Here is a 16,835-nt window from a genome sequence, read left to right as displayed (position 1 = left end):
ATTTGCATTAAAAAATTTCATTAAGATATCAAAGAGACAAGACACACTAAGCCACCAGGTACTTTATGATCTCACTACTCTAATATTAAAATAAAAGGAACATCATAAGAAAGAGAGAGAGAGAGAGAGAGAGAGAGAGAGAGCATGACTACTAGCCTAGTAATATTCACTTAGTATGAGTCATGAAAAATAAATATACCAAATTACAAAGCAAAAGGCTCAATTTGCAAAGTATCTTATCAAAAACATGTCATGGTGCGTGCATAAAGTGTAACATTAAGCAGAGTGTATGCATGTCCCCACATTAAAGTGATTAAATATGCCTTATCATGACAAATAGCTTTAATGTAGCACACATCCAAAAGACAAGAACATTATCACAATGAGATTCCCCAAGAAACGATAAATCAAAGGATAATAGTCACAAAACATAAAATCGCATAAGGGATCCACTATCTTTGGGGTCACTATGCTCTTATGATAAACATTGTATATCAAAGATATTTGTTATGTAATTGACCTCATCCCCTAAAGGTAGTGGAACGACAAACACAATGGAAGAAGAGCACATGCATCTCTTTGAGTCAACGTGAAAGAGACCAAAAGAGATCTCAATGCTTTGCATCATCTCCAAGTAGACAACACAAGGGACACATGTAGAAGAATTGAGATACAAATAAAAATGTCATAATAGATTTGGCCTCTTTATTACCTTGTTCCAATGAAGTAACATGGGTCATCTAAAGAGAACCTAACATAAAAGAGTCTAGGATATTTAATTGGATCTGGTCCTCTAACACCTTCTCAATGAAGATAGTAGGAGCTAACATAGGAGAAAAAGAAGGGGGTGAAGGAAAAACAACTTTCTCCACCAAGATAGATCTAATTTAATATCTTTTCATGACATCGTCAACTGAAACTTGTATACCAACACTCCTAGAATCATTTTCTAAAGCATGAAGAGCAGCCAACTCAAGATTCCTTCGAGAAGAGACAACAACCTCAAACATGTTCTCGATACTACTCTTCACATCATGCTCAAAAACCATTGAGACATTATACAAAGAACCAATAGTATTATCGTTAAATAACTGAGATATTGAACCTTGTTTCTCTAAAGTAGATGGAGAGGGTTTTGGTAGATATACAGATCTTAAATCCATATTGGGGGCCCCATCACCCAAAGAGGGTGAGAGAAAATATTTTTTCAACCCCAAGAACTTACTACTAGTGAAGACCACATCTTCAAAACACATAGCTTTCTTAGTGGACTTTAAATGAGATTTCATTAACATATTCATAAAAAGAACATCCTCGTCATCAAGAACATCTCCAGTACCATCATCTCCTTCAGAAAGAAAGAAATTAGAAATGGATAATAGAGAAGGAAGGTCATCTGCCTTATCCAAAAAATAGAGATTCTTCTCTTTTGCACAAACCTAAGCCTCAATACCTAGAGTTGGGTTATCTTGAAGATAAATATCCAAAAGCATATCATCCTCCTCACTCTAGGAGTATAACCAAGGATCAACAACTTTGTCTACATCGCCAACATCCTTAGCAGAGACCTCGTCGTAGGTTGTCTCTATAAAAGAAAGAAACACATAGCCTTTTCCCTTAGTAGAAACTTTAGAAAGCCCCACACAAGGGTCCAAACACATAGTACATATGGAGAGTACATTCTTTATCACCCACAATAATGAATGATATATTAGCAAAATCTAAGATTTTGGCTCTGCACCCATCATGCATAGAGCCCCTACCGACAGATAGAGGGGGAAAAACTCAATTTCCCATGAGCTTCAACAACTAGGAAAGAGCCCCGAAAAACTTATATATCTCCTTTACCATCGTCTGGGTTACCATCATCTGCCTCTTCATCCCCACCATTGAAGCTTAGGGTTTTTGCTCCTCATTTTGCCTTATGCTACACTAAAATAATAATATTAGTACATAAAATAATATTAGTACACAAAAGAGACTTTTATTTTCATGTGAATATGTACATGAATCATGTATGCCAAAATACTTAATGTAGTACAATAAATAGACAAGCATGTTAGGATACATGGTTCAATGTCAACCAATGCCTTAATTAATGTCTCTATGTACATGTAAAATGATCCTATCTTTTGTACCCACATAAGTTATTAGTTTTTACATAAAATAGCATTAGTGCACAAAAAAACATTGATTTCTATGTGAATATGCATTAATCATGTATGCCAAAATAATTTATGTAGTAAAATAGATAATCAAGCATTCCAAAATACATGGTTCAATGTCAACCAATGCCTCAATTGATATCTCCATATAGATGTGAAATGAATCTAGCTTTTGTACCCACATCAATTATTATCTTTTACATAAAATGATATCAGTACACAAAAAAGTAGTTTTACATGTGAATATACATGAATCATGTATGCCAAAATCACTTATATAATTGTACATGCAAAATGATCCCACCATTTTTTACCCACACACAAATCATTAGGTTTAACATTAAGTAACATTAGCACACACAAATCTATATACTTATCCATCATTGCATTATTCATGTAAATTAGTTTGGTCAATGTAAATTAGTTTAATGCATGTGATGGTTTGCATTTTACTTTGTTCTAGGCAACGTAGGTAGCATATCTAATGTCCAATACATTTACATAAATGTTACTAGCTATTAAGGGCCACATCAATACTTTTACTTACCCATGTTGGGAGCAACCTCACTCCTTGATTTAATAGATCTAAACCATGTGCTTCCTAAAATTATCATTTTTTCATATTTTACCTTTCTCTCACATGATCTATTTGTTCGTAGTTTTTACTTTAGATGATTTAAATGGTTACATTCTTAGCTCACTTGCATATTTCATGGTCTTTTAAAAAAGTTTGAAGCTTTTAAGCTTTTATCATACATGTATATAAGTTTTAAATTATATTTTAAAATTTAATTTACTTCAACTTATAAAATAAATGTTATTTTTAAATTTAAAAAAAAATTGTACATTAACATATATTCAAACATGGCTATTTAGTCTTTTCATTGTTCTAATAAGCCTAATCATAGTTGTAGAAGTAAAAAATTTATATGATAAATATTACACTACATCGTTTACATCAAGATATTCTTTGTTTACCATTTTCCTATTAAATAAAGATAGGTTAGTGACAATTAGAGAGTATTTCATGTATGATCAACAAATCTTGAACATATAACCTTGATGATGATGTTAGTATTTAGTGTGTCTATATTTATGTAGGACTGTTACTAGAAATGTTAAAAAGTCTTCAATTGATAGGGTTGTCTCATTAGATATGGTTCACATGCTCCCATCTTATTGTAAGATGTCGACTGGAGATGTTGGACAGTTGATTGGTGTGTTTAACTGATTTCTTTGGCCAACAATAGACTAATTTTGGTTTTTGATGTGGTCTTAGGTTTTGATGAGATTTTTATGTGTTTTTTAGAGTTTTTGAATTATGTATAATTGAAGTAAATGCAAAAATGAAATTAAGCTAATACTGAGAATTAAAATCAGACTTCTGATTTTTACAGCAGCAATATAATATATCAAAAATAACTTTTTATTTCCATTTAGAGAGCAAATTTGCATACCAGGTGTCCTGAGCTTGCTTGGTTGAGTCTCTCCTTATTTGATTGAAATTCAATATATGATGAAATAGGAGCTTCCTAAATGTGTTGACAACTCCAAATGACTTTATTGACCTTAGAATGAATTACTAAAAACAATTGATGAAGAAATATGCAGACCTAGATGCAATTCTAACTCCTTGCCAGGCGTGGCCCTCTAGGAATGAAAAATTTCCCTATATTATTGAATATGTTGATCACATATGACCTTATTTATCCAAAATAACTTCTTATTTTCTGATCCTAATTGCCAACAACGAATTTTAGTGCAATTGATTGAGTTAAAACCCTTGTAATTATTTTCTAGAAACTCCTGGCAAAAATTCAATGTATGGCTCAAAATGATACGATCTGCTGGAATAAAGTCTAAATTGTTGGTAAGATCATCCAAATATGCTCAAACCTGATGTAAAAGCCATTTAATTGTTATCTAGCCTGCAAACTTCTAATTTTTTGCCTGCAATGGCCTGAAATGAAGTTATTTGTGTGTCCAAATGTTGAATTAATGAAAGGGGTTATGTTCTGTCACCAAAGATGGAGGTTTCCGTCTACAATATACTCTCATATCTCTATCAACCACATTGTAGACCTGTTGATGAAAAGTATTCTCCAAAAAAATGTATAACAATAATGCCAAAAATCTTCGCGTGAAGCCTCTTTTCTCCCCAAATTCCCACGCCCAAGTTAGGGCTCCAAGATTCTATGATTCTAAATGGAATATTCATCCTTGAGTGCTCAACCTTGAGGGATTTATAATAAGAGCTTTATAATAATGGCCTCTGTAGCGTCGTAAATTGTACGCACTCGCTAGGGTGGTACAATTTCACACCTAGTTTAGCACCCGCCTTGGTGCATTTTACATTTTGCATTGCATCTCTCCTTTAGCACTTAATTAATCAAATTAATTAGGTCTAAGGTCCTATTTCATTGTCCTCTACATCATAAAGTTGGGCCCTTTCGTTAAAGTGTGCCCTTTTCATTTTATTCCTCCAATACATCACTCAATCAAAAACCCTAATTAAGTCCTATTTTGAACTTGGGGGCTTGGTTTCAGGGTCAAAACATCTCGAAATCACCTGTAACTTCAGGGTTCTCTCTAAAAACATCATATCCGACGGCCCTGAAAATTTGGTGAAAAGTTGTCGGGACCGTGGCGCCCGGAGTGCACATGGTCCCGGACATTTTTCCCAAAATTTTAGGAGCACAATCCAATCATAAAATAAAGCTTAACCCCAAGAAATTGGCGGGATATTCAATCTCTAGGTTGGCCAAAAGATGAAATTACGACCTAGGGTTTCATACATAAGAGCTCTCTTTCTTCATTTGAAAGGATCCGATTTTTGTTTTCAGGAACCTCATATGCAGCGAAAGAGCAGATCTTTGAAGACTTCAACAACATTCAACATCCTTCTATCAAGCATTTATCAATTTCATTCATCCATTTAGGGCTTGGAAGACATTGAAGAACAATAGGAGATTACCGACTGAAGATTGGCTTGTACCCCTCCTTTGAGGGTTGGGTATGATTTCATGTTGTTTTCATGTCTTTGCATAAGCTTCAATATATCATTTATTCATGCTTTAGATCACATTGCATCTTGATTTAGAGCATTTACATTATCATTTACAAGCAATTAGGGTTTACTTTCTAGGTTGCTCTAGTTTGCTTTCTTGCATTTTTAGGACCTTGCACACACACTAGGTCTGCACACACAATACATTACAACTTGGCTATTCGTGGAGGTGGAAATCACCGAAGCGGGGGTTTGACTAAGGCAAAACCCTATATAGCCGCCCACACACCCTTTTCAGATATCAGTGCAGGTTTCGGGACTCGGACGACGCCGCAGGATACAGATCCGGGAAGAGCAGGTCGAGACAGCACTCCACATCAAATTGCAGAGCAAAAGATCAGGACAGGGGCGCTGGGCGCCCTGGTCCTGCCAGGACAGGGGCGCTAGGCGCCCTAGTCCCTGGGACAGAGGCGTTGGGCGCCCTGGTCCTCCGGACAGATAGCATTTCCGATAGTTTCCGACAGTGTTCCAGAGTGCAAAACAGCAGTTTCCGGTGCAGTTTTCGGGACAGAATCAGGACAGTGGCGCCCGCACCCCCGTCCCGAACATTTTCAGTCCGATTTTGACTCCGGGTACACATCTGCATTCTTATTTCATCCTTGTATTTACAACTGTTCATTGTTTAATCTCAATTCTGCAATCTTGTTATTAGTTCATACTTGCATTTTGAGATTAGGACTTGAACTTGAATCATTTTATCTTTCAATTTCAATGAAGGAATAGAAATCCTAATAGATATCCCGTGGCTCTCTCTTTCACAAAAAGAAGTAGCCAATTGTGTGATATCTCTAGGCTCTTTTGTATTCCGTAATGTGTGTCAAAAGGTAGGATTAGGGCATGTTAACCTAGTCTCGCTTTTTCCCCTACACAGCCTCTTTATTCAATTAAGCTTTATTAAACTCTTGCCTAGGTAGGCATGCAAGTTGGGGGATCACTTTATGATTTTAAGTTGTACTTTATAAACATCTTTTATAAAGTCGCTTTTAATGTAATATTGACACTTAAGGTAAAAGTAACTTTATGATATAATATTACCATTAGTTCACCCTCCTTATAAAGTCATTTTATAAAATATTTCTATTTTTTAGAATAAAGTATCTTTATAACATTTTAATATAAAGTTCACTCTAATTAAAGCGACCAAGGCCAAAATTAGCTAAGTATGGGGCCTCCTTGCACTCTCCATCACCTCCTAACCACTGGATTCACCTACGGAGGTGGCTAACAAGTGAAACTATGCATCTGGATAACGTCTTAAAAATTGGGGACATTACAGTCCTCCCTTCCCAAAGATTGCTTGTCCTCAAGCAATCTGCACCTACACAATGACAACTAATTCATGGATTTCATACCAATCTAATAAACGTTACTCCATCAAATTATTGTGCTACTCTGATATAAACATTTGTATACCCCAAATGAAGCAACTGAAGAAGTGCACCACACATGTCAATACCAGGATCCCAAATCATTGTACTGTCATATATATCCATCATGTAATTACTCATTATGTTGCTGATGTGAATCTGGACATCACCTAACCAACTGAGAACTTTACTCCAATTGAAGCCACAAGTACCACCAACCATCAATACTGATATGAACCCATCAATGAGCCAATTTCCAAATAAGGAAGAGTGATGGAAATCTCTCCAAAACCTTCGATCAGTGACTGCAACTTGCCCAATTTCTCCACAAGTTAGTATGTCTTCATTGGAGGATGCCAAGTAAATATTTTGTTTAGCCATGCAACAAATGAAGTCCCTTACATGTTGATCTTCATAGCCCAATGTAAAGTCCAAGGAAACAATCCAAATCTGTGTTTCATGTATGCTCTTTGCCTCCAAACACAACCATAGTTGATGCAGTCAAGGTAGGGAGATTCAATGAAGGACAGCCCATCCTTGCAACCTAACACAAACACCATACAGAATATACTGGTAATCGATAATACAACACCATAAATAGCAAAGAGAACAACCGGTAACATCACAAAACACAAAACCGGTAAACAGTATGAATAAATCTTATTACAGTCTGAAGAATTACACATGCCACATGTTGGATCACAATCCAGAATACAAACAATGCTTACAACACAAATATAAGATCCGCAGATCATCCACGTATCAGATCGGCCTCCGAAAACAGTATGTGGGTGCTACCCTAATCCGAACCTTAGCCCTTTCGGCCTCAGTCCACCGGATCAGAATCTCGCCGAATCTACATCTTTACTCGATCTCTAAACTTTGTCTTTGATCTTCTAACTTATGTCCTCTCAAATGATTCACAAACTTCTATTTATACCATCCACAAATAATAATAACTTGATCAAGTCGGCCAAAAGACCAACTGGTTCATGAAACGTGTAACGATAACATATCGGCTCAAATCACTAAGAACAACTTCCAAAATGCATAAAACAATGTGTGGTCCTCTAGGAACATCGGACATGGCACAAGAAACATAAATCAACGATCTACAAGTCACAGACATCAACTGCAACCTGATCCAACTTCGTTCAACACACTGCCAAAATAATCGGTAAGAACATATCAACCGGGCCAATACCAGAATCGATAACTCATCGAGATTAAATCCAAATGCCATGAAACTCGAACATGACAAAGACCACAAACTCAAGGGAATAAACCCAAAACCACAATGTTAAACTCTCAAACACAAAGAAATGCCACGATCTCAAGCAACTCCACTGCAAACTGCCTCAACTGGTAAGAACTAGATCGGTGCTCCTGCATCAAATTCTCGGGGTTAATTGAAAAGTGAGTCCCATCACTTGATCTGGTTCAGCGATCTGTCAGTAGGTACTTGCAACTGCCTTAGGGGGTTCGATGATCTAACTACAGCTTTCGGTTGCCTCTCCTTAGTGATCAACAAGTCCAAGCTGCAGCCTGCCTCAATCGGCGATCTATCCAAGTCTCCACCGACTAACTGCCTCAAGCTCAATCTCTAAGATTGGCAATCTACCTGCGAACCTTTCTCTACCTCACGTTCAGTGATCTGAACAAGTCCATAAGTTGCCTCAACTTCTTCTCCAACCAACCAATGCACAATCAACACTTTGTCCAACAACAGGTTCACAAACTCACTTTGATACCACTTGGTGCAGCCATAACTGGTAAAACCCTCAAAGAGAATCAACCGGCTTATGCAGCAAGAGTAACACAATGAAAGCAACAAGAAAACATAACAAGATTACATAAACAGATCATATTTGTTGTCCTCATTTTTGGATTCTCAAAAATGTGACAACCCCTACAAATTTTTGCCTAAAAAGTGTTTTTTTTTTCTCCAAGGCACATTTTACGAGCTTAAAAACTCACATTTGATAGTGTCAAAACATTGGGGGGTGTCTTTTCCATCATTGTCCAAGTTTTGGTGAGTTTTGGTCTTCCTTTTCCTAGCTTTCTGTGCAATTTCGGGTTTCGAAACAGTCACTGGAGGTTGAAAATTTTACTCTATGGCACACTTCTCGAGGCATAATTTCACCTAATCCTTGGACTGACTTAATCCTCAATCCATCCTCAAACTACGTTTCGAATTTCGTTGAATTCTGGGTTCGTTTGCCATGTCTTTCCTTCAATCGGGTTTTAAAATCCCGACTGCAGGTGGAGAATTTTCTTCAAACTGCAGGTTTTAATGATATTCATTTTTTTGGTCTTTGTAGAGAAATTTTTAGCTTATTACATGTGCACTTTATTAAAAGATGTTACTTGTAATTTGTTTTAAATTTCCCTTTTTTTTTTAATTGTTTTTATTGTTTTTTGGTCTTGTTTAGTTAAAATAGGGATTTTTTGGCTAAATTACAAGTAAACTTGTAGTTCTCTCCAAAAACCCCTACTTTAATGGTTTTTACATGTAATGGGGATTTTAAAACCCCATTACATGTGTGCAAGTAATTTTAACTTGTTTTTATTTCCCCTTTACAAGTAATTAAAACTTGCATCTCTCTCCCAAAAAACCGATTTTGCCTTGCAAGTGAAAAAGTGACAATTTTAAACTTGCACTTTGGTCTAAAAAATCCGATTTTACACATAAAGTGCATTTTTGATAATTTTAAACTTGCACTTTGTCTCCAAAAACCTGATTTTGCTTATAAAGTGCATTTTTGACATTTTAAACTTGCTATTTGGTCAAAAAACCCCGATTTCACCTAACATGTTGAAAAAGTGAAATTTTAAACTTGTTATTTGTTCCAAAAAACTCGATTTTCATTGTTTCATGCATTTTAAACTTGCTATTTGTTCCAAAAAACCCGATTTGCAAGGAAAAACGTTTTTTTTTTAGGATTTTTAGCAAATTTTTGTGGAGAATTTGTTGGAGGAGGAAGGCGTTTAGGATTCCTTCCTATTTCCATGCATTTTCAAACACCTTTCATGCCACATGGAGGTTAAGATTGCTGGTTTTTATGCTTTATAACAGCAGCCACGTTTTTTCAAAAAACCATGTTTTTTTGCCATTTGGAATGCCATGAATCAACAATGTTATGAATCGTTTTGGCTTGGTATGCTAAGGCGTTGAGGTTAGAAAGAGTCTTGGCCATTTTCCATGCCATTTCTCATGCATTTGCTACCACGTTTTTCAGTTTTGGGCATTTTTTCAAAAACGTGGCTAGGGTTTTGGAATACGGTTAATTTCTTTTAAGAGATGTTCTTCTTTATTTCAAAGATTGATTATCTTTTGGAGAGGTATTTTCAGATTGGAGCAAGGTAAGATTTATTTTCTTCTTGTTTCATTTTTCTTGTTTTCAAATATGTTGGTTCTTCCCCAAAAATCAGATTTTGTGAGAGAGATTTTCCCCTTTGTAAAGCAATTTTAGAATTGCATTGTTCTTCCCCATTTTCCCTCTTTACTTGTATTCGGGATTTTAAATCCTGATTACAAGTTGGATGAAAATAATTGTTCTTCCCTTATGGATAAAATATTTAACCATCTTTTGTTGAAATTCCAAGTTGCAAAGATGAGAAATACCCATTCTTTCAAAATCGGGTTTTTGGAACCGGATTGCATGTTGAAAGTTCTTCCCATTTTCTTGAAGATTATCTTCCCAAAATCTTTTCATATTCATTTCCATCATCCGTACATACCATTTCATCCACTCATTTCACACTTTCATTCATTTTCCCCATTTAAAGTCTACCTGCGGTTAGCCATCTAGAACCCCGAAATTGGTCCAAAATACACTCAAAAAACACTTGTAAATGAGTTTTAAAGGTCCAATTACAAGTGCAAACTTGTAGTTACCCATTACACATATGAAGTTGCATGTTTGTTCTCCACAATTGCAAGTTAATGCTCTTGTTTATCCCACACATGTAATGCAGCTTCCAAAACTCGAAATTCACTTGTGAGCCCATTTTTACATCAATTTATCCCTTCCCTTGTCAGTCCGGTTTGCACACACAATCTACCAAATCAATGGATTAAGGCATGGGCCTTATTTTGCAAAAAGATTTCAAGATTGGAGGATGATACAAAGAAGAGATACAACAACAATTCATGGTTGAGAGCACAGAATGCTTTCAAGACAAATATGGTCATGACATGAAAAGAGGAAGGCAGCCCTTTCCCTCTTGAAAAGATAGTACTACCCCAAGCAAGAGGATAAGGTTGAAGTTCGTTGGACAAGGAAACAAAGATCATTAAGGATGCAAATTCCCGTTCCGGTTCAAGATGCCTTCACTGATCCAGAATATTGAAAGTTCTAGCATCCTGAGGCGACATGAAGAACATCAAGGACAAAGGATGATGCAATTAGAGTCGTGTCTTTAGACACATGGAATAGTTTTAGTTATGCATTTGTAATTTCGTTTTGACAAGTTACATGTAAAAAATAACTTTGTAAATGCAAGTTAACTCATTACTTGCACTTTTGTAATTACATGTAAGGCAACTACATGTTGTGTTCAGTTAGGACTGTAGTTGGAATAAGTCTTTGTTATTTATTGAAGTCTTAGTTAGTTATTGAATAAGTCTTGGTGGTTGAGATAATTTCTCAAGTTAGTTGGGATCCTCCCACCTTTTTCTCATGACTCCTCTCCTATAAATACTTGAGGGGGTCTATTGTAATTTATATCTTTTTGGAAAGCAAGCAAAAACTCTGCCAAATTTAAAGCAAGAAGTCTTTGACCTTATGTATGTGAATTGAAAGTTTTTGAAGAATAATAAAGATGGATTACTCAAGTTTTGAGTCTTTGAGCTACATGTTTGAGTTTGAATCTTTTTTATTTCTTCTATGCAAAGTGTTTCTAAAAGGAGCTTAGTCTAATCTGATTTGAAGTCTTTGAGTTGCAAGTAGAGAAGATTAATTAAAATAAGAAAATCTCTAGAAGGAGCATCAAGTCTTTGGGCTTGCGTCTATTCTTGAGGAAAAATTATTGTTTGATAAGAAATAGCAGCAAGTCTTTGAGCTTGCATTAGTTCTTGTCTTTGTGTTGAAAGAATAAATTATTCCAGTCTTTGAGCTGTTATCTTTTATTTGTTGTAAAATTTAGTATAGCAAAGGGTAGATAGGACTTCACATAATCAAGTCTTTGAGCTTGATATTGTTGTCTCGTCCCGAAGGGAGTGACGGAAGTCTTTGCGCTTTCAGGAAACTTCATTTCCTTCCTCTCATTTCACTTGAAAGTGGTTATTGTTGTTCATATTCAATTGCTATCCTTTTCTGTGAAGAGAAAAGGATATTGTCTTTCTTGAAAAAAAGAAGAAAGATTGTTGTCCCATCCCATTTTATTTCCAAAGCTGTAGTTAGATAGGGGGAGCCTTCCCTTAATTAGGAGAGTTTTTACTCGTGCATTGTGGTTGAAACCAAAATTTTTGTATGTTTCCCCAAGTGTACAAAATTTTCAACCAACAATATTATTGTTTTAGAACTTCCAACAATCATCTAGCTATCATAATATAATCATCAAAGAACATCTGGCAATTAACTAGTTACATGCAGGCTATTAGTCAGATACAATCCAATCCGGGACTCTAAGAATCGACCAGATCACAAAATGTGAATCTCAATCCTTATTCTCAATTATACTTCCTCTGCCCCTACAAATGATTACAAAAAATCATATTTATTCCCACCGGAACATATCTGGGTCGGCCTCATAAGATTACATTTACCAATGCAGGAAAATGAAACGTGTAAATAGGTCAGCCCTAAGAATTAAAGAAATCTTTCCGGAAAATAACAACCAAGAGATGTGGTTCAGCAAGAAGGTAGGCCACATGCCAAAGAACATCGGACAAGACCCAAGATAGATCCACACACCAAGAATCGCGTTGGTAATGAAGGAAAACCAACCGGTAAGCACAAGAACTGTCGTGAAACCTAGAAACAATCGACCGGAAGCGATAACTGACCAAAAAATAACCCAAATGAACTGGAAATCTGAAATTAAGCACACAAACCAGCCAAGAAACTGAAAATAAGATCTGCCATGAAAAAAAAGTAACTACCAGTGCCAACTAGTAAGAACGTAGAAAATTGCATAAAGAACTAAACAAGAACAATACTGAAAGGAAATATTTGTTGGATGATGCAAGATTGCTCATCGACCAGGGATGCTTTTGCATCAAACAACCCAGGTAGAAAAAGATGTTCCATGAGAGGCAACTCATAAACATCTTAAAGGATTCACAATAAAGACCCCATGCTCATTTCTTATCCAAACATCTTCCTTATCTGCCAACCTCTGCTTTAGCTCCTCTAGTGCCTCAACCAGCTTTTCTAACCTCTGACTCTCTTTGTTTCTCTTCCTTTGCTTCAGATCTGCACATTGTCTCTATTTACTGCCTTCTGTCTTGTGCAACTCTGATTTGGTCCTGCCACAAGACTTCATCTGATTTGTCACCATAAGCTCTCTGTCATCTAGTTCCATCCATCCATTGGGTTCATCTGTTAGATCCATCTGCAAACTCATGTCACCCTCTGGTATAACCTCTGCAATTGGTTCTATCAGATCCTTCTTCAAACCCTCTGGTATAACCTCTTCCATCGGATCTTTCTTCAAACCCTCTGGTATAACCTCTGCCACCGATTTCTTAGTACTGCAACTTTTCTCAGGACTCGGATTCTTCACCTCCTTCTCTTTCTCCTTCAAAGAAATCAATGTGAACTTTTGCCCACCCTTCTCAATAGTGACTAGGTTTCTTCTACAATCATAAATAACTCCTTTATCATAATGCCAAGGTTTTCCCAACAAGACATGGCAAGCACTCATAGATACAACATCACACAAAACTTCATCTCTGAAAGGCCCAATATTAAAATTCACCAAACACTTCTCCTTTATCTCTATCTTTTGATCATCTTGTAACCAACTTACCTCATAAGGACAGGGATGTTCAAGCCTCTTCAATCCAAGCTTCACAACCATCTCCTCAGATACCAAAATGTTAGTACTTTCACTATCTACAATAACCTTGCAACACTTACCACCTGATTTACACACAGTCTAGAAAAGACTCTTCCTCTGAGTAGATCCGATATCCTTTCTTCTGAACATCAGGGATTCTCCTTGCTCCGATGCACAATCAGATCTAGTACCTTCACCTTTCGGTTCCCCATTTTCCACACAACTTCTTACCATTCCCTACTTACATTCATAGAATCTATGTCTGGTTTCTCCACACTTATAACATTTGCCAGGAAATTCTCTACCGGTACTGCTGCTACCTTTCCTCAATGTCTTTTGCTCCGGTTCTTTACTCCACTTAAGTTTTGATTCATCTTCCTCAACCGATTTCTTCATACTATCACTCATCTAACCTTTGAATTTCTCCTTCCCTCTATTTGGTTGTCTTTTTCTCATCTTCTCCTCGGCCTTCAAAGCATACTAGTAATCTTCTTCAAGTGTGGAAATCTTTAACATACTCATCTCATCTTGAATGTTAAAAGCAAGTCCATTTATGTACCTCGCCACCTTCTCTCTGTCCATCTCTCTATGTCCAGATCTAATCACCACCTTGTAGAATTCCTTAGTATATTCCTTCATAGTCATGTTTCTTTGTTTCAGGTTTTGCAACTTCTTGAACAACTCTAGTTCATAGTCTCCTGGTATGAACTTGGCCTTCAATCTTGCAACCATCTGTCTCCACTAGGTGATCTTCAATTCACCATTCTCCACTCTGTCTTTTAGCAATTATTTCCACCACAAGGCAACATGCCCTTTCAACTTAGTATATGCCAACCAGACTCTCTGCAGGTCCTTGACATCCTCAAACTCAAAGTAGTCCTCCAACTCTCTGATCCAATCGATCTGATCCTTTGGGTTCAGCATCCCAGAAAAGTTAGAAACTTCAACTTTATGAACTTTACTCGCTTGCACCACTGCTCTCAGGAATATTTCCTCTCTTTCTTCTTTCGGTCCATCATCTTCCTCAATCTCTTCACTAGCTTTTTCATATTCATCCTCAGAATTAGGGTTTCTCCACAAACCAGCCAAAGTGTTTCAGATTTCGTTCCTCACTTCATTCTTGAAGTCTTCCATCATCTTCTCTACCCTCCGGGGGTTTGTCCTTCTAGGCGGCATCTCCTCTTCCACTCCGATGAACTACCTCAACTTGGCGATCTAACTGTCGGTTTCAATTGCCTCCCCTCGACGATCTATTGAACACACGTGCAGCCTACCTCCACTCGGCGATCTATCCACCCAAAGGAATGTCTCAATGTTCGCAAATAATTCTTCCACTAGTTAGTCCATAACCAGCTCTGATACCACTTGATGCAGTCAAGGTAGGGAGATCCAATGAAGGACAGCCCATTCCTTGCAACCTAACACAAACACCATGCAAAATATACCAGTAACCAATAATACAACACCAAAAATAGCAGAGAGAACAACCGATAACATCACAGAACACTAAACCGGTAAACAGTATGAATAAATCTTATTACAGTCTGAAGAATTACACATGCCACATGCTGGATCGCAATCCAGGATACAAACAATGCTTACAACACAAATATAAGATCCGCAAATCATCCACATATCAGATTGGCCTTCAGAAACAGTCTGTCGGTTCTACCCTAATTTGGACCTCAGCGCTTCCGGCCTCAGTCCACCGGATCAGAATCTCGTCAGATCTACATCTTCGCTCGATCTCTAAACTTTGTCTTTGATCTTCTAACTTTTGTCCTCTCAAATGATTCACAAACTTCTATTTATACCATCCACAAATAATAATAACTTGATCAAGACGACACATAGACCAACCAGTTCATGAAACGTATAACGGTAACATATTGGCTCAAATCACTAAGAACAACTTCCAAAATGCATAAAACAATGCGCGGTCCTTCGGGAATATCGCATACGACACACAAAACATAAATCAACGATCTACAAGTCACGGAGATCAACCGCAACCCAATCCAACTTCGTTAAACACACTGCCAGAATAACCGGTAAGAACATATCAACCGGGCCAATACCGGAATCGATAACTCATCGAGATTAAATCCAAATGCCATGAAACTTGAACATGACAAAGACCACGAACTCAGGGGAATAAATCCAAAACTACAATGCTAAACTCTCAAACACGAAGAAATGTCACGATCTCAAGCAATTCCACTGCAAACTGCCTCAACCGGTAAGAACTAGACCGGTGCTTCTGCATCAATAGTGAAATCATCATGACAAACCAAACATTATCATATTGTAGAACCTTCTTGTTAGGCAATCTCCTAAATCCAACAATCAGCTCACCAAGGCAAAATGCCTTATATGATCTCATCAATTATTCCTCCAAGGCAAACATGTGAATGAAACAAGTGGAATCAAACTTACTACTAGACCACCTTTTTGTAGTGCTTCCATATGACTAGCGAACAACATCACTGTCCAAAGCACAAATTGATTTTTTCCTCTAAAACATAGAGTTGGTTTCTTCCCTTCAACCTCAAGATTGTCATGAAGACCTGTGTGTGCTCCTTTTGCAGGGGCAATGGTTGATTCCTGTTGGTCCATATCTTCATAGGTAGGATGGAACAACTCTTTGTTCTCTTCTTCCACCATAGGCCTCCCACATGATTGAATTTTGTTTTTATTTTGAACATGGATTGGCTGAAACCAATCTTCTTTCCTTCTCCTTGTGTAGTACCTATCAAAAGGTTCGATAGCCTTGATCTCCTCAGGTTCACATGAGTAGTTATCAAAAATTCTAATAACTGCCTCATGCAGAGGTATACTTTTCCTCATTAGAGCTAGATACTCTTGAAATGTTAGATGGTTCTTCTTCTTCTAATGCCCGTTATACCAACTAGCAATTTTGATGGCGGCTAATTCATTTTCCCACTCTTCCAGGTTTTGATGAGGTTTTTATGTGTTTTTGAGAGTTTTTGAATGATGCACAATGGAAGTAAATGCAAAAATGAAATTAAGCTAATACTGAGAATTAAAATCAGATTTCTGATGTTTACAACAGCAATATAATATATCAAGAATAACTTTTTATTTCCACTTAGAGAGCAAATTTGCATATCAGGTGTCCTGAGCCTTCTTGGTTGAGCCTCCTTATTTGACTGAAATTCAATATATGATGAAATAGGAGCTTCCTAAATGTGCTGACAGCTCTAATTGACT

This window comes from Cryptomeria japonica, chromosome 11, assembly GCF_030272615.1.
Source record: "Cryptomeria japonica chromosome 11, Sugi_1.0, whole genome shotgun sequence".
NCBI classification, from domain to species: domain Eukaryota; kingdom Viridiplantae; phylum Streptophyta; class Pinopsida; order Cupressales; family Cupressaceae; genus Cryptomeria; species Cryptomeria japonica.
Note: the sequence above shows the minus strand (reverse complement) of the source record.